The following is a 23,459-nucleotide window of genomic DNA, read 5'->3' as shown; positions in this document are numbered from 1 at the left end:
GTATGACGCTTAATAAAGTAAGTGATGTAGTAGAATGACTATTGAAGTCTGCTGAGTGTAGAGGTGAGGGTTTCTTTCTTACCCCAACCTTGTTGTTAATTGGGTGCTTGTTTCTGGCAAATAACAAATATTAGAACCGATCAGTTATTATAGCCTCCTGTGCTTAAGGGCTACCTGGAAACAGCCTCCAGTGTAGCCAGGGATTAGAAATACATGATTTAAGGCCAATAAGTCCTTTTTTGTTTATCGTCCAAAAGGCAACTTCAGAAGTGAGAGTCGAGTTGAGAAACACGGCAAAGAGTTGATCATTAGCTGCGTGTGCATGGTGTTATCTGTGTAAGACAGTTATTAGAGCTCAAGCATCCTAAAATGACTACATTATGGGATTGTTTTCCCCTCCTTTGCCCTCACCAGTGTAAAGCCATAGGACATACAACAGTGACTACCTAAGGTGATGCGAACGGATGAGATGTCAGAAAAATGGGACAAATTGTCAGTATTTGACAATCTGGGATGAGAATGTGTTGTCAGTGCACAACATCTGCTTTTTTGCACAACAAGGTCAAAACTTCCCAAGATGAGGTAATCCAGGTAGGTGGCCTCTTGACAACCCGCACTCTGCTTCACCTGTGCGTACACACACCGCCCACAAAATGACATCGCTTTGTCCGCCCCCGCAGCTCTCTGGTTGTAATGGCAGCAGAGTGGCGGGACCGGCCTGTCCCGCCTGTTCTTCGCCCGGGGAAGGAACAACGTGTCAGAGGATAAGTAGTCATCCATCAATGTTTCTCATCTGCCTTTCAGCCTGTCTGCACCTCTGAGCTGGTTTACCTGCAGTGAGTCACGTTTCACCAGAGTACAGGATGTAGCCTCACTCTCTTTCTTCATCTCTCTCCTTTTGGCCTCGTCTTTTAGCTACTAAACTGCAATAACTATTTTGCTTTTTGACAATGCCTTTTCAGCATTATCTCCCAACAGTAATCCTTATACCTCATTCCCTCCATTAGCCCTCCATTCCGGTTCCTCTTTCACACGTTTCTCTCCTATGCCTCACTTTGGAGCAGAGCCAGTCTGGCAGCATCAGCAAACAGAACCAGGTCCCAACCTGCCTGTGCCTGGGGCTGCGACTGAGACCGGCCCCTATCGCCCTCCTTCATCAGCACATCTACTGTACCTGTCTGCTGGCACCCTGCCATCCACACACACACAGTTCCCCTTCATTTACCCAGCAAACCCGGTGGACGGGTGAAAAAGAAGATAATGAAAGGCTAAAATCTACAAAAAAAAAAGACTACTCATGTTGGGGTCAAGCATGTTTGACCTTCATCGAGAACACCCACAGGTACCCTGTATATAGTACTGCTCATTCAGGCTGCTGGCTGCCCTGCACAGGCCCATCAACAGGTTTCTTTGAAGGCCACCGACTCTGTGGTGGGCCATCAAAGCATATCTTCATTCAGTTCCACTGAAAGGATCTTAGGCTCCTGAGAGACGCCGTGTTTGAAGTGATATCTCTCTGCCACTGCATTCTTTACCATGCTGTCATGACTTGAGTTTCACAGTAAAAAAAAAAGCAAAGAACATGGGCATAAAGCCAGTGCCACCACCCTGATCATGTCTCACATACATGTGAACTACCAGCACTTTGTTCTGATCAGCGAATGTACCGTACTCTGGTTGTTTGTAGCAACTGACAGGTCATAATAACACAGCGCTGTGTGTGATCACCAATGAGTGAAGATCAAATAAAACACAGAGTCATCCCTACCTGATGAATCCTTTGAGATCATGTTTCTATTAGTCAGCGTCTTCTCGACGCACACCTGAGATCATCTGAAAGAGATAAAGGACAAGGAAATAAAATCATTCACAGAGGTGCTCAAGAAGAAGACAAAAACACTGGAATCAGACGTAATCTAGTACAACGTTGCCCAAACTTGAAAAACACTCTTGCAAATTTGTTTTGTGTGACAGTGCACAGAAGGAACAATAACCTCCTTCTTCCGTTTACAGAGCTATGGTGAAGTTTTAGTGCCAAACTTTAGAGTCATGGAGGGTCCCAAGATAAGAATGATGGTGAGCTTATAAACAGAACAAGAAAACATTTTATGCCACATGAAAGCTAGCAAAATGCCAACAATCAGTGTATGAAACATGAAGTTTCAGTTATAGCTTCAGTGATGTCACCTAGTGGTTTCTAAAGAGGCATTATGAAGCCCAACAATGGTCATGAGTCGGTGACCATATCAGAAATGCAATCTTCACCTGACTTTCGATCAAACTATTCACAAACAAAGAGGTGGAACTGATGCAGGCCTCAAGCCAAGTAGAGAGCAGCTACAACACATCCACCTGTGTCAGTCAACTGCCTCATTATGCAAATTGACTGGAACCCTTAGCCTAATAATAAATACCATTATAAAACAAATATGTCTAGAGATAGGACAGTGGACAGAGCCAGAAACAGGGCTGAGAGAAAGTGGAGGATGATTTGGGGTAAAGGAGCCACGGGTCGGATTTGAACCTGGACCGCCCGCTCTTGAGGTATAGACCTCTGTACATGGAGTGCACGTGCCCTAACCCTATACAGATTTTAACCAATGAATGGCTTTCATTTCTCAACACTGAAGGTTGCACCTTGGTTTTGCCACCAATTGTATGCATATCCTCTTAATGGTTCCAGTAACAAGGGGGTATGTATCAGCCAATCCTCTAGTCTGAGTAATGGAATCATATTGTTAAGGAAAATGATATTTATACACCTCTAAAAATAACAACACAAATCAAATAAGTCATAAAATATTTGCCATACCTTCATCACTGGTTTAAGCACATGTTTGGTCACAGAGCACACAGGAGGGAACACTGATTGCTCAACATACAAGCCACAGTGGCTGGTAAATAAAAGTATTATGAAACAGTGATTTGTGACGTTTGTGACAGCTCAGACTGAGTCCCTCAGTTTTTCTGTTGCGCTCTAACACTCAGAGGAGAGTTGAATTGAGGACCAGCGATCAGGTAAACTGGTATTCTCCCCTCTACAAGTTTCAGCAAAAACAGCAACGTACAGAAGAGTATGCTCGCCTGCAACAGGCCTCTTTCGGTCTGTCTTGGGCTTGGACACAGGCTATGTGCTGAAACAGATTTCAATCTCCATTATAACAGGTCCACCTGCCATGTCTCACTTGTACTAAGTCCAAGATTATTAAAAGTCTCGTGGTAATTGGAGTGCAAAGACTAAAACTGCTGTCAGCGTTGTTGAAAATCTTGGCTATTTGTAGGTCCATTAAAGCTTGAATGATTAACATGTTCTATTTCTGCCAAATCTTTCAAAAATAAAAGTCCCCTATTTTCAAAGAAGATAAATCTTAAAAAACAAAAAAAAGCAAACTTCTCTGAGGGGGAAAAGTCCGGTCTCGGTGCGTGATTATGTCTTCATATGCTCAATCCCTTATAATTCTGTAATACCGTGATATAATACCGTTATAGGAAAAGCTACAAAAACATACCGTGATTTAAATCTGAGGTCCACCTGTACCCTCTTATACAGGCTTAGTTTTCGCTCAGCTGTCCTCACTGCCTTCTTTTGCATTTATTTAAGGCTCTTGGTCATTTAAAGCTGGTTTTATAATAGCCACAGGATGCAGACCTTCTCCAGTATCTTCACTGAACATTTAAAAAGTCAAACCTGGAATAGTGACATTGATCAGCCCACTCTGTTAAATGCAGATCTAGTTTCAGAGGAGCTCTGCAGCAGTTGGCAGGCCAGGAGAAAAGAAGGCAGTCAAAGTGGCTTTTCCATTATGGTATTGAAAAATAACCGGTGTGCTGGTTTTATTTTATTAGGGTTAATAGGTTCAGGTAGATATTGGATCATGAAACTGTTTTTGATCACAGGTTTCTTGATCCCGACATGTTTAAGACTGCTGTGCTCTGGATCATCGACAGCCCCGGTCCCTCTTGATCCATTCACGGACAATGGTGCTCTCTGCTACTGAGTTTCACTATGCAAGACCAGTTACCTTGGCAACAAATGCACTGTTTCCAAGTGACACAAAGACTAAACCGAAGAACCTTTCTTACAGGTTGAAGGCTCCAAGAGTCGAAGAGAAAACAGCAATAACAGGACGATGGGGAAAGAAACTGAATACCGGCAAATTGCTTCCCAGAGTTTCAAGAGGACATGGTAAAATGATTCTTTCTTTCCTCTCCCTTTTAAAATACCTCTCGCTGGCACCAGGCACCATAGGTAGCTATGTTCTGGTCCCATTTCTTTTATATCCCTTCTTGTATTTCTGTTTTTTCGAGCTATCGTACCAAGCTAAGTGAGTTATCATGTACACCAGCAGGCTGGAAGCTGCATGCAGCTCAGCTTAGCGTCCAGATGAGGTAATGTTTAGAAGGCTGGTGAGCCAGGAGACAGGCTGGTCAGGTCTTGATTAGCTCAGTGGTAGGAGCTCTCTCTAATATTGGACACCCCTTTGTGTGGAGAGATTACTACCTTATGAAAAACTGCCCCTGCTGACGCGCCCGATGGGATCAGAGCTCCTGCCTGCTTCATCGTCCTGCTTATGAGATCTCCACACACACAGGAGAGAAACACACAACCAAACACCAAGCACACACACTTGAACTTCTAAGAAAAGACAGCAGATCATTCACAAACTCATAAGTTCTTTGCATGGACACATCCAATAAACATGGCTGGAAATGTCACCTCCTACCAAGAGCCTCCTCTCTTTCACTTCTGTCTGCGATGACCACAACTGATGACCCCCACATGGAAAACAACCGGCATTTATTAACAAGGCCAGATGACACATAAACACACACTCGGGTATGCTCACTTGCTTTTACTGTGGTCGTCTCCCCCCGGCCACTCTCCAATGAAAATCACATGATGGCCCACATGCAGCGCTATAACAAAATAAAGGAAAATCCCCACCCCAAAAAACATCAACAAACAATGTTAAAGAAGCAGATTCAGAAGCAAACCCCTTTAGGGGATTTGATACAAGCAGTCGTATTAATGAAGCCGAGGCTATAGCATGGTTTGAATTATTTGATGTTCCATTAGTTTAAAATAAAGCTCTGATTAAAATGGTGTGTCAACACATAGTTGCAAAGAAATGTCTGAAGCAGAGTTTGACTTTTTTTTTCCCGATGTGTTATCTGTTAATTAGCTAACTAGAGGGTTTATATTAATGTATTTCTTCTCAAATAAATCTCATTCAAAATGCAAACCTGAGGAATGAGTGCAGCCTTCTGGTTCGTTTAACTGCATAGCAAACATTAACACCTTCCTATTTCCACGGTAAGGGCGTGTACTTTAACGAACAGCGCACTTTGTAAATACAAAGTAAATACAAAGTATAATAAATGTGGATGTAGGCACACAAGCATGTAGGCAAACATGGATGCAACCACGCACCCACCCACCCACCCACACACACACACCCACACACACACACACACACACACACACACACACACACACACACACACACACACACACACACACACACACACACACACACACACACACACACACACACACACACACACACACACACACACACACACACACACACACACACACACACAAACCTGTCGGGGACGCTGGCACAACCTTGCGCCAGTGGTCCTTTAAACCAGTCATGTGAAACGACCCGTACCTTTCTGCAAATCAGATTACGTCTCCGAGCTGAGGTCTGCAATTCCACACACACATTTAAAGCTCCAAGCTCAGGTTCACGCAACAGACACTCTTACACACACACAGATGCACACAAACCCACACAGCTTAATCAGATTCTGCCCCACAAACCTCCCGTTTTACTGAATGCATGCAAACTGCCAGTATCAGTCAGTCCCGGAAATACTGTCTTAAGCACATATAAACTTACAGAACACAGTAATCATGTATGGACTATGCAAAAATAACTAAATGAATAGGAACAATTTTATGTTAAGGAAAACAGAGGGCTGTGATAAGCCTCCTTTCAGCAGCGCTCGACTGCTGTTTGGCAGCGCTGCTTTGGAATGAGCACATGTGGAAACATGTTTATAGTGTGTTTGGCTGGAATGTGAATGATAGATGATTCGCAAATGATCCAAATCCAATTCAGGTTACCAAGCACTGATGTGTGGAAGCAGGAAAATCACACAAGTTTTCGGTCCTTAAACCTTGTCAATTTGGATTATTTGTGGATTTACTTTATCTTATCTGTAATGCACAAATTTCCCCCACGGGGATCAATAAAGTTTATCTTTATTTTTATTTTTGAACAAACTTCATTACATTTTAGGACTGAGTGTGTGAAGAGATAAATAAGAAAAGTGAACAGTGATTAAACATTATGAGTGTGCAAATAACTCTATGCTGTGTCCATGACAATCTAGGATTTTAGCTCCAGTAATTAGATTTGCAACAATCCAAGGTTTTTGCTCAATCTTCATCATGACGTAAAAGAAGCTCGTCGGCTGGCTGCTAGTGGACTGGCCTAATTAAGGACAGACAGTTGGAGGAGGTACAAGCCTCCGTCCCAACAGGATCTACATTAAGTCTCCACTCTGCTAATCAGAAAGCCCTTAAACTACATCAGCATGTCCCTCTGGCCAACCAACAACCAAATCTCATTCATCTTGCGAACATTTGAGGGAAAATGTACTTGCAAGATAGAAAATCAGTCCCTGCTGTCTCATTACACATTTTAATAAACTAAATCCTAAAAGATAAGCCTCGTTGCTCATTGTCTGTGCTCCTTTTGCCCTTGGTGTCGTGGAGGTCAGAGGGGTGGGACATTGTGGGTGGCAGGAAGCTGAGACAGTTGTGCCTACAATGGGGTGTAAGGACTCTGTCAGTCGGCCTAACTCAAGTTCAACTCATTTGGGTCATTCTGTCCTCACATTGACATCTGAGAATCAGCAATAGAGACCAGCAAAGAGGGAGAATGGAGCAGCAGAGGGGCCGCACCCTGGGTTGGATTGCACTGGACGCTCAGATAAGACGACAGGAAAGGGCAGATTGGAGCAGGGTAACGGGGGAAGCTGGCCGAGTCTACTGTTACCCCAGGAAGAGCTCACTCATCTCTCAGATCACCTGCCACACCTGTAGAGGACAGGACCTGATTCACAGTGCCACCAGGCTGGAGTCGGGAATCGGTCACGAGAACCACAGAGTGGATTCAACATAAACAGATGTAAAATAAATTCTACAGAAACTGTGTACAGTACAGTACAAGATTGTTGAGGTAATTTTACATATGGGACTTATGTCTCCCTTACCAACCAATGACAATAAAGAAGAGGCCGGACTTCCAAAATCCCATTTGTCAACAAAAATCACAACTCATCACAGACTCGTTTTTTCAAGGGTATACTCTCCAGGTCAAGAGCTGTCACTAATGCCACAACATGATCCCTTTCCATTTTTTCTCTTTGAACTTCCTAGAATAAATGCAAATAACAAGAAAATCAAATTATCGGTGACTACGGGGGGAAAGGGAAATGCTGCTGGACAATTATTATAACCTAGCAACAGTAACCACAATGAGAAGCGCTCTTGAGTTTGTGGTTGCTGCTAGCACAAAAACATCACTACTGGACACAGGGCCTAAACAGACAGTCATATTTTAAGTTAAGAGTTACAGCTAGCAGTATATGCTGGGTCAGTCATGTAGAATTATAATAATATAAAATGATTTTTAGTTTTATATTCAAACAATTGAAAATCAAATAAATCTGTAAATCACACTAGAGAAGCACTGTGAGTTTTGATAGAGACAGTAGTTTTACCCTGATATATTGATGCTATATAAATAAGAAACAGGACACTGAAAAGGAGTGATGCAACTCAGGACACCTATGGTCAGTCCTACAGCTCACATGCCTCACAAACAAAAACACACACACACACATACTGGTAAAATAAACCACATAGTATCTTCATCTGGAATGCATTTCCTGTCCTCCGTGTTGGCATATGGCCACTAGTTTCTGTTTTCACACCACTTCATCTCTCAGTTGTAGTTCCCTGCCTGCACAGAAACAACTGTGATAGCTCTGTAACAACACAGAACTTTTAAGGACAAGGACTACAACCTTAGACTTCTGTTCTGAGTTTGACAATCTCAGGCAATGATATGTACTACCCACATCTGGAAAAATGCTACAGGGTGGATTACAACGGTTTAAAATCTAGTTTTGATAAGCAGAGCCCTCCCCAAGAAGCAGGGAGGTGCCATAATCAGAGTCATACACTGACCTGAAACCCAACCTGGAATGGAAATTTAAGAGGATCATTAAATTACATCAAGTGCCTCTTTAATAAGACAAATTAGACAGCTCAAGCATCCTGCCTCAGTGAACCTACTGTGGAAAAACCTAGTCGGTGTGTCGAGTTTTACAAGGTGAGAAGTAAGGAGAAAGTTCTATTCAGCAGCTGTGGTGACGAATTTTCTTATCTGAAACAAACATGTCACCATAGATCTTCTATCACCTTTCTAACCCAGTAAAGGTAGTGACCAGCAGTGGTCACAGGAGCTGTGAAATGTTAGTTTTAGAGGGAAAGTAAACAGCCTTCTCCCATGGTGGGCCTGTACCCTACACAGAGTAAGCACATGTTTCCTATTGTGGTTAAAAGGAAAGGGGATTAAAGTGCAGTGCAGCCGGAGCCACAGTCATACACCCCATGGTGGGATCACAGTCCTCTCAGGTCTTTCAGTACTGCTGATGCAGCCCAGTTAGATGTGGCTGCTGTTTAGGGAGACGCAGAGGCCAGATCCATCAGATGGACTAGTTAGATGGTCCTCTAGAGCCCAAATTTGAGGCCTGAAGTTGGGACTGAGGAGGCAGGCCTGTTACCATGTTGACAGGACTACCGGACTGAGACAGGCAGACACTCGCACAAACACGAGCTAGGTAAGGGTTATGAAAAGGTGTTGAAACTAAGCGGGTTTTGCTTTTAAGAGGCCTCATGAAAAAGAGATCACCTTCAAGACTCTTATTAAAGACAGAAACAGAGGTAGAGTTCAAAGAGGAGAAGGTGGAGTTGGACTGAAAACAAAGTCGGGGAGAAAAAATCTGGTCAATGGTTCAGTGGTTCTGCCTGCAAAATATGAGGTAGTCACCCCGGGGCCTCAGGGTCAAATAGGCCACATTCAGGTACCACAGGGGACAGTTAAAGCAGGAGACTGTGACTGTGAAGCCAATTAAAGGACACTTTAAAAAAGGCAAATAGTGCAAGGGACATTGAGGAAGATATGCATAGTGGAGCATATCTGCACTTACCAAAAACTGCCAATTAACTAACACCCCATGAAGCTCAGCTGTGACCGCTTCAGCTGGACAACTTCCATGTGCAGTGAGTAAAAACACTCTTATGTGCAGGGTAAGAAAGGATGCAGACGGAGGGTCAAATACTGAGGGCACACTGAGCATGATTCAAGATTTTTTTTAAGCATCTGACTAAAGTTATAAAACATGTTTAAGGACTTGTCTTGAGACTTGAAAGCAAATATCTGATTAAAACCCAATACCTGCTAATTTGTGCTAATACACCTATGCTAAAATTTTACATATAAAAAAAAGTTTGGGCCAAGACTCCTTGGACTGCCTGTGAGCCGCATTATTTAAAAAAAAATGTGCATGAAAATGTATCTGCAACCAATAAGACTGCAAAAATATCAGGTTTGATGCACACGCCAAGTAGGCTTCAAGCTGCACCTACCTGTTAGAGTGGCCTACCCTTAATAATGCATTATCAAGCCTCAATATAATATATGTTTTATGAAAATCATCAATAAGAAAATCAGCCCCCATGAAATTGAACTAAGGAAATAAGAAATGTTAAGCAACATATTTGTGTCTCTCTAACAGATGTTTCCTTCTGCTGTAAAGTTTGGCATTTCAACATGTTGCTGTAAAGGAATAGACTTCTTTGAGCCAGACTCAAGTGGCCATTCATGGAACTGCAATTTTGGGTTATTTTGGTTTAACTTCCTTTTTCAGTCTTGGAGTGTGCCCTTTGTCAAACTTACACAATAAAATAAAATAGAGGACAGTTTAATGTACATTTGTTTAACTACTTTATTCCATTCTGGTTCTTTAGAGACTATTAGAGACTTGTGGTTTTAATTGGATATGTCTTAAATGACTTGAAATATATATAGACAAGAATCATTCTTGGCCTTTTGGCCTCAAAGCCTACACACATTGTCAGAGATAATTACAAGTCTATGTCATGTGTCTGTCAATTTATGAGACATTGGTGCGTCTGCTTCCCGATGTTTGAAGGAGAAATTGTGGAGATCAGATTTTGTGCTGGGCCTAAGTGTTTGAGCAGATCTGCAGGACTTTCTCACCCACAAACACACGGTGGGCGAGTGAGTACGGCATGTTAATAAGCATGTGCGTGGTCGTGTTTTGAAACTGGAAACAGATTTACGCAGTGTTGGGGATCAGCCCTTTAAAAGGTCACACTGAGCAAGTTCTCAGTAAACACTGTTCTTTCACCGATCCAGGGGACTGTTAGGCCTATGGTTTCACAACAACACAAGACTGACAAGTAAGCACTCTGACCGCTTTCTCCTCTTGCATGACATCAGTAAGTTATGATTAGAATGACGCCACACTGACATTTAGCATCTTTGATTAATTGGTTCCTATAAGGGTCTTAGAGTGTTTCTGTATGACCAAAAACAAGGGGGAAAAAGATTTCTGGAGCCCTTAATTGTTGGATGCAAACAAGCCTCCCACCTCAAACACAGCCTCATAGAAGAACACCCTGGCATGGGATGAAATTTCCCCAACAGTAACAGAACTTTCCTTTTGACACTGGTCATACCGTTACATGGGATAGACTTAAAGGGGATATCTGTTAAACTCCCTTGATTACAAACATCCTTCAGCGACACATGTGGAATGGCAAACAAACCTAAACACACATTCATGCATGGACAGAGAAGCCTAGAAGTACGCCATTAAATGCATGTGTGTGTGTGTGTGTATATACACACTGTCTATGCAATCATTAACTGGTCATGCAAATCTCCTGATGTAAATGTCAGGGAGTGAAACGGTGGAAAAAAAGGTGGGATGAGGAACACCATCAAGATTAATCCGTCCAGGGATTAGCAGCAAGCAAATATCACCAATAATAAACAAATGACTAACATTCCCAGCCTGTGTGGTTTCAAGCCTAAGGCTCCGGCTAGAACCCAGCAGGGTCTGGATCCAATCCCTGCTGTTTATCAGTGAGAGTGGAAACGGCCACTTGTGAAACCTGCATGACAAACACTTGAGGGACAAATCCAGATCGGCCAATGAAGGAGTGCAGACCAATCACTCCCTCCTCTTTAGAGTTAAAGCCCAGGCCTCAGAGAGATATCAGCTTGAAATTTAGACTGAAATAGTTTTGGTACCACCATGTTATTCACTTCGACACTGTAATCTTGTCAGCCATATTTTGTGGGGAACTAATTGGATTGAGCCCAAACCAATCTCCAGTGACTGTCACAAATCCGTCTACTTCAAGGTAAATATAAGTGGACACCAAGGGCAAGTTAAACTACAGCAAGTATAAGTTAGGCAAGACAGTGTTCTATGCAGACGATGTGCTAGTTTAATTAATTGAGAAAGAACACGCCTCAGAGGAAACTTTCTTTAATATTAAATTTGATATTGACTTTTAATTTTGGTATAATTACATACATTAGCATATGAAAACAAGTAGGGTTGTCATGATACAAGAATTCTAAACTTGAATATGATACTTGTAAAGAATCAAATGTTATCGATAGTTGATTTTATACCACGGCAACAACAAATCCTGGTCACAAAACTGTGAGTTTCCATGGGTGTCCATTATTGTCTGACACCATTTAACATCTACTCCCTTGTTATCTTTTTTCGACAATGTCTTCCAATTAGAATAGAAAATATCAAAATGAATGTTTATAAATGATTGACAAAGAACCAAATGTAAGTTGTATCCCTTAATGTATCCTTGGTACATGGTCTTACTTGATGCAGACCTCTGTTACCACTTCACAAATCAGGGAAACAACATTTCAACAAAACACAACAGTTAATTTTTTAAACTACAAATGTGACTTACACAGTCTGAAACCATGTTACCAGTCCAAACCAGTCTGCCTGTTAAAGGCCAGACAGAAAAATGGCAACACAGGAAAAACAACAGAGCAGCACACCTGTTTAGCATTATTGACAAAATATTGATTGCTTGTCTAGGTGTAACCAAGGAGATTATTGCAGAGGAATGTTGTCCGGATAAGGTAATGAGCCATAAATTCCCTTAAGTAGTAAAAGGTATGGTTAATTAGCAGTGTGTGATGAAACACATCAAAGGTAAAATAGTGAAAGCAGGTTGTAATTTCATCTCCATGGCTTTCTGTAACCAGGAAAGCAAGACTCGACCTCTTCCACTAGCTTTAAAGCTCCAAAAATCTTAACTATGATGGATTTTGCAGACCTTAATCTCACTCTGTATATGGGTGTGTGTATTTGTGGGTGTGCTGGTAGGTTAAGTAATCCCTTTGCTCTAATCCAGCTATTTTGTTTCGGTCCACTGTTCAGATTCAAGGTGGAAAAGTGCCGAGACGACAACATTTTGCCTTCTCAGTGTGTCTGGCCTGCAGTGTTCTACCTGCTGAGCCCACCGCCTCACCAAGCCTGAAGGACTCTGTTACTTTAACCCTGTCCCCAGCCATGTCCCAGGCCCGCACAAAAGCCATCTGGGGTGCGGCTGAGAGCTATAGCAACAAAATAACTCTTTCAATGTGCACTCTGCATGGTTCTGACTGCAGGGCGTTGAGGTCGCCAATACCAAGACTGGACCACCTCCTCCTCCCTCTCCTCCACTCTTCTAATCCTGGCCTACATGACTGACTCTGACTGAAAGCACCACACGCCAGAGGTGGGAGCCAAAAGCACTGTGAGATTGAAAAAAAAGACCACCTGCTCATCAAACTAAATTGCACTCACTGAAGGCAATGGGGAATAGAGAGAATGAAAAGGAGGGGAGCAGGAGAAAAAAATAAGTAAGAATACAAAGAAGAACAAGTCACTGCTCTCCCTCTGTGATCTTGGCAGACAAAAGAACAAATTACATTTCTGCGTCATGCCCCCTGAGGGTCAAAATCGGCACAGGGTCCCTCTCAGTGCTGTTTGTGTGCGAGCACGTTGATATAGGTTCCATCAGTTCCCACAAGAAAGTCAGGGAAGTGGATGGGCCTACCTTTCAGCCTTTCATCTTGGCTTCTTTTGTATTCCACTATGCTTGTGTCTGTTGTCTCTCCCCTCTATTGGGTAGAATTGACTGTTATTATTCCAAACAGCATTATCTTTATTAATGCCACAGGTCTCAGGACTGTGCACTCCCTGGGAGCTGGATCTGGAGAGAGCTGCAACCAATCTCCCTAGATAAAAGCTCAGCAGAGAGCTGTATGCAAGCCAGACAGCCCGGACAAGCCTTCATCCTCCCTCCTCATTCTCTCAGAGAGGTATAGGCCCTACAAAGACTAAGATATGGCTTTAATCTTAGCACTTTCAGTCAGACAGAAACATTTGAACTGAAAGCAGCTCTGTAAAAAGCCATCAGAAGTCACTCCAGGTTGTTAGCCAACAGTCAGAACAAACACCTTGTTTTATAACTATTCAACAATTGCAAGAAGAAGATTATCAATAATGAGTTTTAAAGTTTTAAAAACCTGGAAACTGAGGGGAAAAGGTTACAAACAGTTCAGGTTAGAAGTCATGGATTTTTATCTTTTCTACATTTTATGAGTTTGCGCTCCAGTTCTACTGCGGCTCATGTTGGAGGTGGCTCGTACGCCATTTCCCGAAGTCAGCCATGCATGACGAGTTATTTTAAAGGTGGTGTGGAGAGCTGACGTGTGGCCAGGCCAGGCCGGGGCAGCTGCTGGGGTCTCGGCTTAGTGCCTCAAGCCCCCTCGCTCCAGTGGTCACACAGCATCAGCTCCCGGCCCGAGCCCGGACACTGATTTATGGGACAGGGGGGATTACCATCAAACCAGCCGTGAGGACCACCCAGATGGTGGCACAGGACGACAGCCGCACAAACACACTGAGGCACACATGCACGCAAACTCAAATATACTAACGCATTTACACAAGTACCTATATGTACCTTTTATAGGCAGGTATCCAGAAATACATGGCTTTAAACAAATATGAACTTAAACGCTAGTTTTAATATAGCTGTTTAAGATCTTCCCCCAAAAAATCTCGAAATAAACAGAAATAAAAAGCTGCACATGACATTTGTAAGGCTCTCTTAACCATTCAAGTGCGTAGGAGGGATTAGTTTGCTGAGGTTTCCTCATTACCACAAAGCAACGGAGCCAACTTTGCTCATCGAGGTTCATATGTATCTGCAGGATGAGCCTGGTTAGAAGTAATCCCACTCAATTATGTCATACAATTTGTTTTCTTTTTCTCACTGAAGCTTGCATGATGCAAAATTTTAAGTGAGTTTTGTGTAGTTCTAACCCAAACCCTAAAAAATTCCATATAGACGCAGGTGGGGATAAAAGGCCTGGCTCTAAATCTATCTCTCATGACTTTTAAGTGGATCTTTACGTTTGATCATTTTCTTTCTAAATCTCTGGCTGCAGGGACCGGACTCATCCCTAATACTTATCCGCCCAAGTCATGTTTTCATGTGCAAATACACTGAGCCAAAGAGGAAAAAGAAGGAAGGAAAGCACATATTTCTTACTTGCTGGGGCACAGTGCAACTCAACCTCAAGGCACCAGTTGGATGAGCCGAACAATAAGAGTCAATGACAAATCGGACGTGGTGCATTCCTTGGGCAAACACTCACTTCATAAAGGGAGACAGGTAGGCAAACACTCACCTGCCCTGAGCTAATAATGCGCGTGGAGGCAAACACACACACTCACACATGCACACACTCGAATTTGTCGATATGTTGAGACAATGATGGGAACTGGACTGAGAAGAACGGTGTTGGTATGTAGATAAGATCAGATCTTCTCAGGAAAACTAAAACTAGAAAAAATAAATCTCAGAGTCACGTGTAGTTGTTATTCATAATGAAATCACGAGAGAAGAATGTGAAAATCCTGTGTAAATGTGTGCTGAATTGCTCTGCTATGTGAAGTGTGGAAATAGGCTGGAACATACAGCTACAGTATATATGATAGACTTGCTCTGTTTAGAGTTGTTCTTAATCATTGCACTGCAAAAATAAACAGAATAAGTATTATTTTAAACAAGGCAATCACAATGGCTGCAGGAGCAGGATTTAAGCGGCTTACACAGAATGCATTTTATAATAAGTTGCACATTACAAACCACGTGTTTGTGTGATCGGAGCCTCCTAAAAACTCGGGTGTATGTGTGGGCATGTGCACTTCTTATCCTGTAAAGGATTGTCAGAAAATCATTAATGACTGTGCTCACTCTCCAACCAAACAAATCACACACATTTACCCCTGAGGCCTTCTCAAACCTCCAGTGACAGCTGCACTCTGCTCAGTGGGATGCACCCTCAAAACTTCCTGACCATGCTACTCCCTCCAGCTGCCTTCTGATTGGACGCTCACAGGCGGAGAGGATGAAGAGAAGAGGAGGGGAAGTGGTGGCAGGGAGCGGGCTGGCAGCGGATACATGGGAGAAAACAAATTCCTGCCCCATCGCCATGGAGATGAGTCAACAGCAGGTCGGGGGCTGAGGGGCGGGTTGGGGGGCACAGGCTGACCTGCTGTAGTTAACAATTCATCCCCGTATCCGGCTCCCAAATGATTGGGCAAACACGGAGTGCTGCAGAGTCAAAAGGGCCCCAAGGGGCTGAGAGAGGGGCATCACCCTGGGGTGACACGCTGACAGGCACACACTGGTTGGTAAAGGGGTGCACCAGCTGAAAGGGGGAGGGAGAGATGATAGTGGGGAGGGGGTCTTGAGGGATGTGGGAGAAGGGCTAAGTACAATCAGTGAAGAGGCATAACTGCACAGTCATAAAATGATGACTGTTGATGGCTATGACTTTCAATGTTTAAGAAAAAAACATTTTCAGGTTGTATCAATCAACTTTAAGGATGCACCGATTCTGAAAATCAGGGCAGATACTGATGCAGGTGTTGGAGAATTGATTTTACCATTTTTTTTTTTTTTTCATTACTTTAATGTAATTCTTTGTGTCTACTCTCACACTGCTGATGTTTTCTTTCATGTCTGACCCTGAAAATAACCACCGTTTTTCCAACAGCTGACTTCTTCTGCCCAATAAAAACCTCCTCTCTGATTTGCAGTTAGTTATACTAGCTCTCCAACATCATATTAGATATACATCAGCTACTGATATTGGGGCATGCCATATTGCTGATGAGTAAACAAGACTGATAACTGCGGATGCTAATGTTCAACCAATGCAATGGTGCATAATCATCTTTGACTTATAAAACCATATCATCTAAGTTATCTTAGGTTAGTTTACAAAAAGAGAACACACATTAACCATGTGAACAGAATGATAAAAATACGAATAAAAAACTACATGAAGCAAAGATTAAAAAAATAAAAAAACCCATTGCATTAAGAAATGCAGAAAACTATTTTTTGTGTGCTTTTTGAGTAATGATTTCAAAAAGGGGGAACCAAATTGGCTGACCTGAAATTACGTAGGACTCCAACAACAGATCATTTTGCCTCAGAGTCTCAGGCAGGGCGTAGGAATTAAAAGAGTAGAGCAGCAGCTCAGAGATTTAGGTGCCAAGTCAGACAGGGCGGTTAAAATAAGAAATTAAAATAAGTTTAAAAAAAACTTCAAAAGGACCCACATACTGTAGGTAATGTTGAGATGCAAATATAGGGGTAACATAGTTGTTTCTAGGCTTGGAAGAAACATGAGGATGATTTACATTTTACACATTATCACTGTTACATGTCTGCTGTTGGTTTCTGCTTTCTTTCACTTGATTATTGTGTCTTGTAAGACTTATTCAGGCTGGGCATGTTGTTCATGCATGACACAAAAATCGAATCAATCATAATCAAATTTTTGACAGCTAAAAGCTGCGCTGTAGCCTTCTGGGAAACTTGCTGGAAACAATAAATTTTTGGGGGAGAGATGAATAAAGAGAGTTGCTTGAATATAGATGTCATTACATAAATGTACAAATAACCCTCTTAAGATCAGTGGATGATACAAAAGTATTTGTGCTCTATAAGTCTCTGAATATGCAGTGATACAGATCATAACAAGGTACGCCACATGTGCTGCATAGCAAAGGCAAACTCTGGAGATAATGTCTGCATTACATCACTTTTTACAATTTATTTCACCATATGGATACATATGTTGAAATATGGTGAGGACCATGGGACACAGAGCAGTCAGAGGAGAGAACTTTAACACTGATACACCACAAGCACACAGAAAGTACATTTTGTTTTCATAGATTATACTCACCAAAAAAACCATGGGAGGCAATTCAAGGTTTGACATCTCATTCCCAGAATTATGAATCCTTCACTGTGAAAAAATGAAAAGAGGAAAAATGTCACTTCACACTCGAGCTATAGAGTATTTCATTTCTATCTGTGCCCTTAACCCTTGCCCTTAACTCTTCATTCTCCATGTGTTCAGCTGGGTTAATTTAGGTAGAATAATGTCAGAGGCTGTAACATGAGGTACGAGTGGAAAATGGTGCAAATCCTTAACCCACAGGACCAGGTTCCAAAACACTGACCACTTTCTGTTGAAGCACAGAGACGGTGGCAACAGGTGAGCTAAGGGTGGATCTTCATAAAGTCACATAATACAGAAGAACCACAAAGCTTTAATACTGTAATTATCCGGCTAGACTTTATGTAGTGTAAGCTTTGTACTAGTGAAGAGAAGCTGTCACATGAAAATTTATGCACTGTCACTGCTTGGTTTGCTCCCCAGAATGGCAAACCAAATCCTGTTATCCAATTGGCCATTTTGCTTTGAAGGGGTTGAAATGCAACCATTACTTCAGACCTTTGGAAGCGGTGTAAGTAGGGTGTGTAAGCAGAGAGGACCTGTTACTGGTTCCCTGCTGCCACTAACGTCAGAGCAGAGTGTTTTCAAAAACACTCCCGATACATGTACTTCCTTCTGTGGGAATAAAGATCCTCTCTATAATAATCCACCCAACAAATCTTAGAAATGAAAAACAGGTCTGCATCATTTATAGTGGGCCCGTCAGAAGAAGAGAAAGAGAAAAAAGGGAGCAAAAACAAGAGGAAAAAAGGGAGATGATGATAAAAATAGCAGATGTCTGGAGTCACTTCTCGAAAGGTGTGTCATTCGGGGAGTTTGGGACGAACTTCTGGCTGCTGCTCGCGTCTAAATTTAGCATATTTACTAAAATAAAAAGTGAGTTCAGCCACTGGCACAAGAAGTTTCTCCGCCCTCATTCATGACCTCAGCCGTGCAGCCGGCGTCACTCCTGACGGAATACAAACCATATAAAACAACAGAAACAGACCTCCTCAAATACCCGTGGTATATAAGGAAGCAGCTTCAATTTAATGATTCCTGTAAATGATTCTGTTAAGGCAGCCCAAGTCGACAGAAAAATATATTTTTTTCACATTCTAACTTTTGAACAGAGTACAAGCTTAAAGCTCCTGTGGGGAATGTTTGGTTTCAATGTCGGCTCCCACAGTGGACAAAGCAGTAGTTCGTATGTTCTGCACCTGAATAGGTAATGTTTTCTATCACAAAATCTCATCCTGCTTTCTTTGGACAGTCAAATGTATCACTCACTGTAAATCTTAACAATGGGAAATGAAAATAAAAAGCTGTTTCCTCAGCATGCTCTAGATTATATTGTCTAAGATAGACACCATGGCAGTGGTTACCAACATTAAAATAACAATATAGAGATAAGAAATTTTGTATTTTCTGGTCTGGTTTGCTTCCATAAGTCATATAGAGGCATCACTATCAATTAACAACCAGTTAAAAACTGCTCACAGGGGCTTTAAATGTCCTTTAACACAACAACTTGAACAGATACAGTCACATTGTTTGATAAAAATGACATTGGGCCTTTTATTCATGACTCTTTTTGTATGATATTTGCAGGACGCATGACACATGTAGCTACTATGTTTGTTTCCTGTGTTCATACATGCTGAGGATGAGCCTGTGTGTGGCAGGCCGCATGGGGAGGATGCCTCCAGGCCTGGCTGAGGAATAAGTGAAGCAGAAGTCCCATCTAAGCTCTAAAGCATGCGAGTATCAGGCCTGTAACTAAAACACAAGCATAAACACAAGCGATGTTAGGGATTACACCCTGCAATACTGCCGCAGGAAACCACAGCCAGCGCAGGTGTAACCATCGCCTCGGACACATTCTTCCCCAGTGAAGGTGGTCTGACTGACAGCTCATCATCTACTATTGTCGGCTGTGTGAAACTTGTGTAAACATCTGCAGGCATGTGTATGTCTTAGTGTGTGCGTGTGCATGTGTGTGTGCATTTGTGTTTGTGTGTGTGTGTGGGGTGGAAGCTACAGGTGACACACACATGCACACAGAAGGATTACAGTGGCCTAATGTCATGTCAAAGAAGCCTTGCAGCACAATACCTCGCATTCTTTTCGAAATGACTGGATATTATTAATTAAATTTCATATTATTTGTCTGACTTTCCCCCTCGGGTGTTGGAGCTAATCTCATCAACAACAACAAAAAAAACCATCTGTGTACTCGTTTAGACATAAATCAAAGATCGGAGCAGGAAATATTTAAGATTATAAAACACTGCTGGAATGTTTTTAGACCATTATGTTTTTCAGAATGCACAACATTTAGAGAGAGGAGCTGGGACGAAGGGTGAGGAAGAGCAGGTTTCCTCAGTAAACAGCACCCTCTAGAGCGGCACCCATTCAATCCTGCACCTCACTCCCAGTGTTGCTGCCTTTCCTAACAGCAGAAAAAGACTCATCCATAGTCATTTTTAATCAATGTTAAAAGGCCCATATTTTTTTAATTATTAAATGGAAATACCCAAAATGTTTTGCATTTTTCTGCTATGACAGCAAATAAGCAGCAAGTCTCGGCCACAACTATATGATTACAGAGGTGAAATTTAACTGCTCATTTTGCTGCTGCGAGTTGATAATGAAGCAGGCTGTTATTAACATGTTTGCTTTAATCGTGTTCAGGGTTATTAGGGGCGGTTTACAGTACACAGGAGAGATTAAGGTAGGCCACGCATGACAGAAAGAGCTGAGGAGGCCAACGACAAGCCTGCTGTACTCACAACTGTGGAGCGAGCAGAGAAATATGAGTGCACAGTAGGACACAAAACCCAGCAGGACAAAACCTCTACCTCTCTCTCTCTCTCTCTCTCTGTCTCTCTCTGTCCGCCTCAAATCATGTTACACAACCACAAAGGAATGCCTCGTATATCTTGGACAGATTTAAAACAAGCGGAAAAAGAAAAGAACAGTAAAGAGAGGGATCTATAGACGCGGTAGGTGTTGTTTGGTTCCTCCATGTTCAGCATGGCAGGGAGCTCGGCAGTACTGTAAAGACACACAACAATCACACACAAGTCCAGACAAATACGCACCCAACTGCTTCACACATGCTTACATAAACTAAATCAGCCCGAGACACGCCGTTGTGCACACCAACCAGGGAGCGCTACACATTTCCTCGATATTTTTCCACGCCATTAATGAAAATAGACATTGTAGTGTTTCTATACATTTTGTTGGAAATTTGGGAGCACTTGAAAATCCATCATTTTATGAGCTCCAAAACTTTCCCACAGAATTCCCACAGTTTTATTTTCCAGTGCATTTGACCCACACACATTAAAGTAGCACTCAATTAGGACCAAAACGGGGCGCTCATATGCTGTTTAAACATGAAATACAGCACCCAACGCCCATGTTTATGAGCCCTGTGATGCATTTAAAAACAATGTTAATTTCACTTTGTGGACAATGGAAAGTCATTCATTAAGTGCAATCAAAAAGGATTGTATTTTTGAATATTTTGAAGCTGTATTGAGTCAGTAACATCAAGTAGATCTGAACTATATTCATCTCTTCAACACTAGGAAGATAAACAGCTTTTCTTTAAGTCAACATTAGCCAAGTCTTTGTAACCCTTAACCCTGATCACATTTTTAGCACTGCATACTTTGACTGAATCAGTGAAAGGTGTGTGTTTGTGTGTGTATGTTTGTCTATGTGTGCATCAAGTTAGCAGAAGGTCAGAGTGGTGAAGTATTAGAGCACTGTTTGCTCTCTTCCATGTACTCTTGGGGACCAGCCTGTTTGAGAGTTTGAACAGTGACGTGTGAAACCCGTAAAAAACAGGACATAGCGCTGCTCTGTTTGCTTAAGTACACTCCAAGAATGGACTGCCACTACAAAACAAATCTCTCAGCCTGCATTCCTCCTGTCCATCAAACCCTACCTGTTTAACAAGGTATGACACAGAGCGGATGAGGTAGTTACAGGAACATCTACTTCATGGTGCGATGACTTGCAATTTGTTTAAAAAGTTGTCAGCTTTATGACCTTTATATCTGACCCAAGGAAAGAGGCATGCATCCACAAGTTTGCATGAGAGTAAATCCTCTCTCTCTCTCTCTCTCTCTCTCTCTCTCTATTCCAATGAGCATGTGTATGCCAATACCCGTGGCCAGACCAGTTGGCATCCAATAATCCCAAGTGGCCTCTTTGTTTTAAACCCCAAGGGCATTTATAATGATCTGAACAATAATGTGCAATAATGGAAACATGTCTTAAATCAAACGCAACGTTTCTTAAGCGGCTGTGAATGAATTGAGTCTTTGATATGAAATTCACAAGAATCTTTGTAAGGTGTGGTGGAGGCCATATTTTGTAATCAAGCCAATCAAACCATAGCATTGCAGTCACACCTAATCATCCTGTTGGGTTTAATTGCTTTGCATCATTGTAAATCATATCTTGACAGCACCTTATGACATTTAACCATCAAAAACACAATAGCAATATAAGAGCTAAGCCATGAAGCGTCAATATCATCAGCATAACTACACTGACGGCACAAAATGTTCAGTTGGGAGGAAACCTTCCTTTGTTCATTTACTCTGAGGGGTGGAAGCTGAATTAAAACTGTATTCGTTCATGCAAAGCTGTCTGAATCACGTCCAAAGCTTCTTGCCAAAACATATCAATAAACCAGACAAGACAAAACTCTGTACCAACTTTTAGAGTGAAAATCTGAAAAGCTTAACTTACTATTATTAACCAAAACATATTGCAGACAACAGGCAGAAAAGGGTGTATTACAGATAACAAATACTCCACAGCTGTGGGTGCACCCTGAGTGTCTAATGCCCCCCTGCCCGTAATGTGTAGTTCCTCCTCTGGAGACTAGTCATATACAATTTCAGTGTCATTTGATGCAACTTTAATGTGACATATATAGAGCTGAAAGTGATACTCAATTGACATTAAATATGTCAGCAACTGCTTTGATATTAAATTCATCAATCTAGTCTTTATTACAAAATAATCTTGACATTTGATACTGAACATACAGCTTCACAAATGTGACAGTGATTTTGATTTAATATTATTCAAAAACAAATCATAATGGAGTTTGGACTGTAAATCTTTCACAGCAACCTTGAGCTCATGGATATTATATTGCCATACATCACTTATTGTCCATGATAAATGACACATTAATTAATAGAAAACACGATCACAGAAGTAACAATGATGATTTGTGCCTTATTTACATCAGACAGCAGAAGAGAGACAGGAAATGTTTGGAACATGTAACGAAGGTTGTGATGAGGACTCTAGGCACCGTACATGGGGCGCCCAACATACCCGCAAGGCTATCCGGCGCTATCAACAAGGATTATTTTTATTGTTAAATCTGCTGATTATTTAATTTCTATAATTTAAACTCACATATAGTTTGCTGGATCTAAAGACTGTTTACATGTTTTCCTTAAATTAAACTGAACTTTACGTAGATTCTACACAATAGTAACTTTATCGAGAAAATAGTCATTCTTTGTTTTATATCTCTGGTTTTGTTTTTTGCACATTGTCACGAGAGCCACAATGTCGCAGTGGGTCTTAATTAATGTTTGTCTCCATAAATCAACAGTTAGTTTAAAAGACAACAGTTAAATAACTGGGCCTTGTTTTCCACCTTCTGTCCAGCATCTGTTAAGTCAAACATTTTAATGATGTTTTCATCAGAGATACCCTGCTTTATCTGATGTAACATGTGAAAACAAACCAGTGCATCTGATAGTAAAGCTGAGGTGACAGTGGGTGGAAATCCATCAACTGGAACATATGAAAAGAGGAGAGGCACCACAAGATTCCAGCCGCCTCCCCTGCTCTCCCTGCCATCATCCTCGTATCAGAGGAGCCATTGGGAGAACTGGA

General features: G+C 41.9%; 1 long non-coding RNA gene across 1 annotated transcript in view; it reads right to left on the bottom strand.

Moving 5' to 3' along the window:
* The window catches only part of LOC109994687 (uncharacterized), a 58,662-nt gene that overhangs the window by 1,462 nt on the left and 33,741 nt on the right, over positions 1–23,459 (bottom strand). Inside the window, exons 3-4 of the long non-coding RNA XR_002278421.3 lie at positions 17,478–17,540; positions 1,769–1,833 (exon numbers count right to left, since the gene is read on the bottom strand). This is a non-coding gene — a long non-coding RNA (uncharacterized lncRNA). The remainder of the gene's footprint in view (positions 1–1,768; positions 1,834–17,477; positions 17,541–23,459) is intronic.

The sequence above is a fragment of the Labrus bergylta genome, chromosome 16, assembly GCF_963930695.1.
Source record: "Labrus bergylta chromosome 16, fLabBer1.1, whole genome shotgun sequence".
In the NCBI taxonomy this organism is placed as follows: Eukaryota; Metazoa; Chordata; class Actinopteri; order Labriformes; family Labridae; genus Labrus; species Labrus bergylta.
Note: the sequence above shows the minus strand (reverse complement) of the source record. Positions and strands in the feature narration are given on the sequence as shown.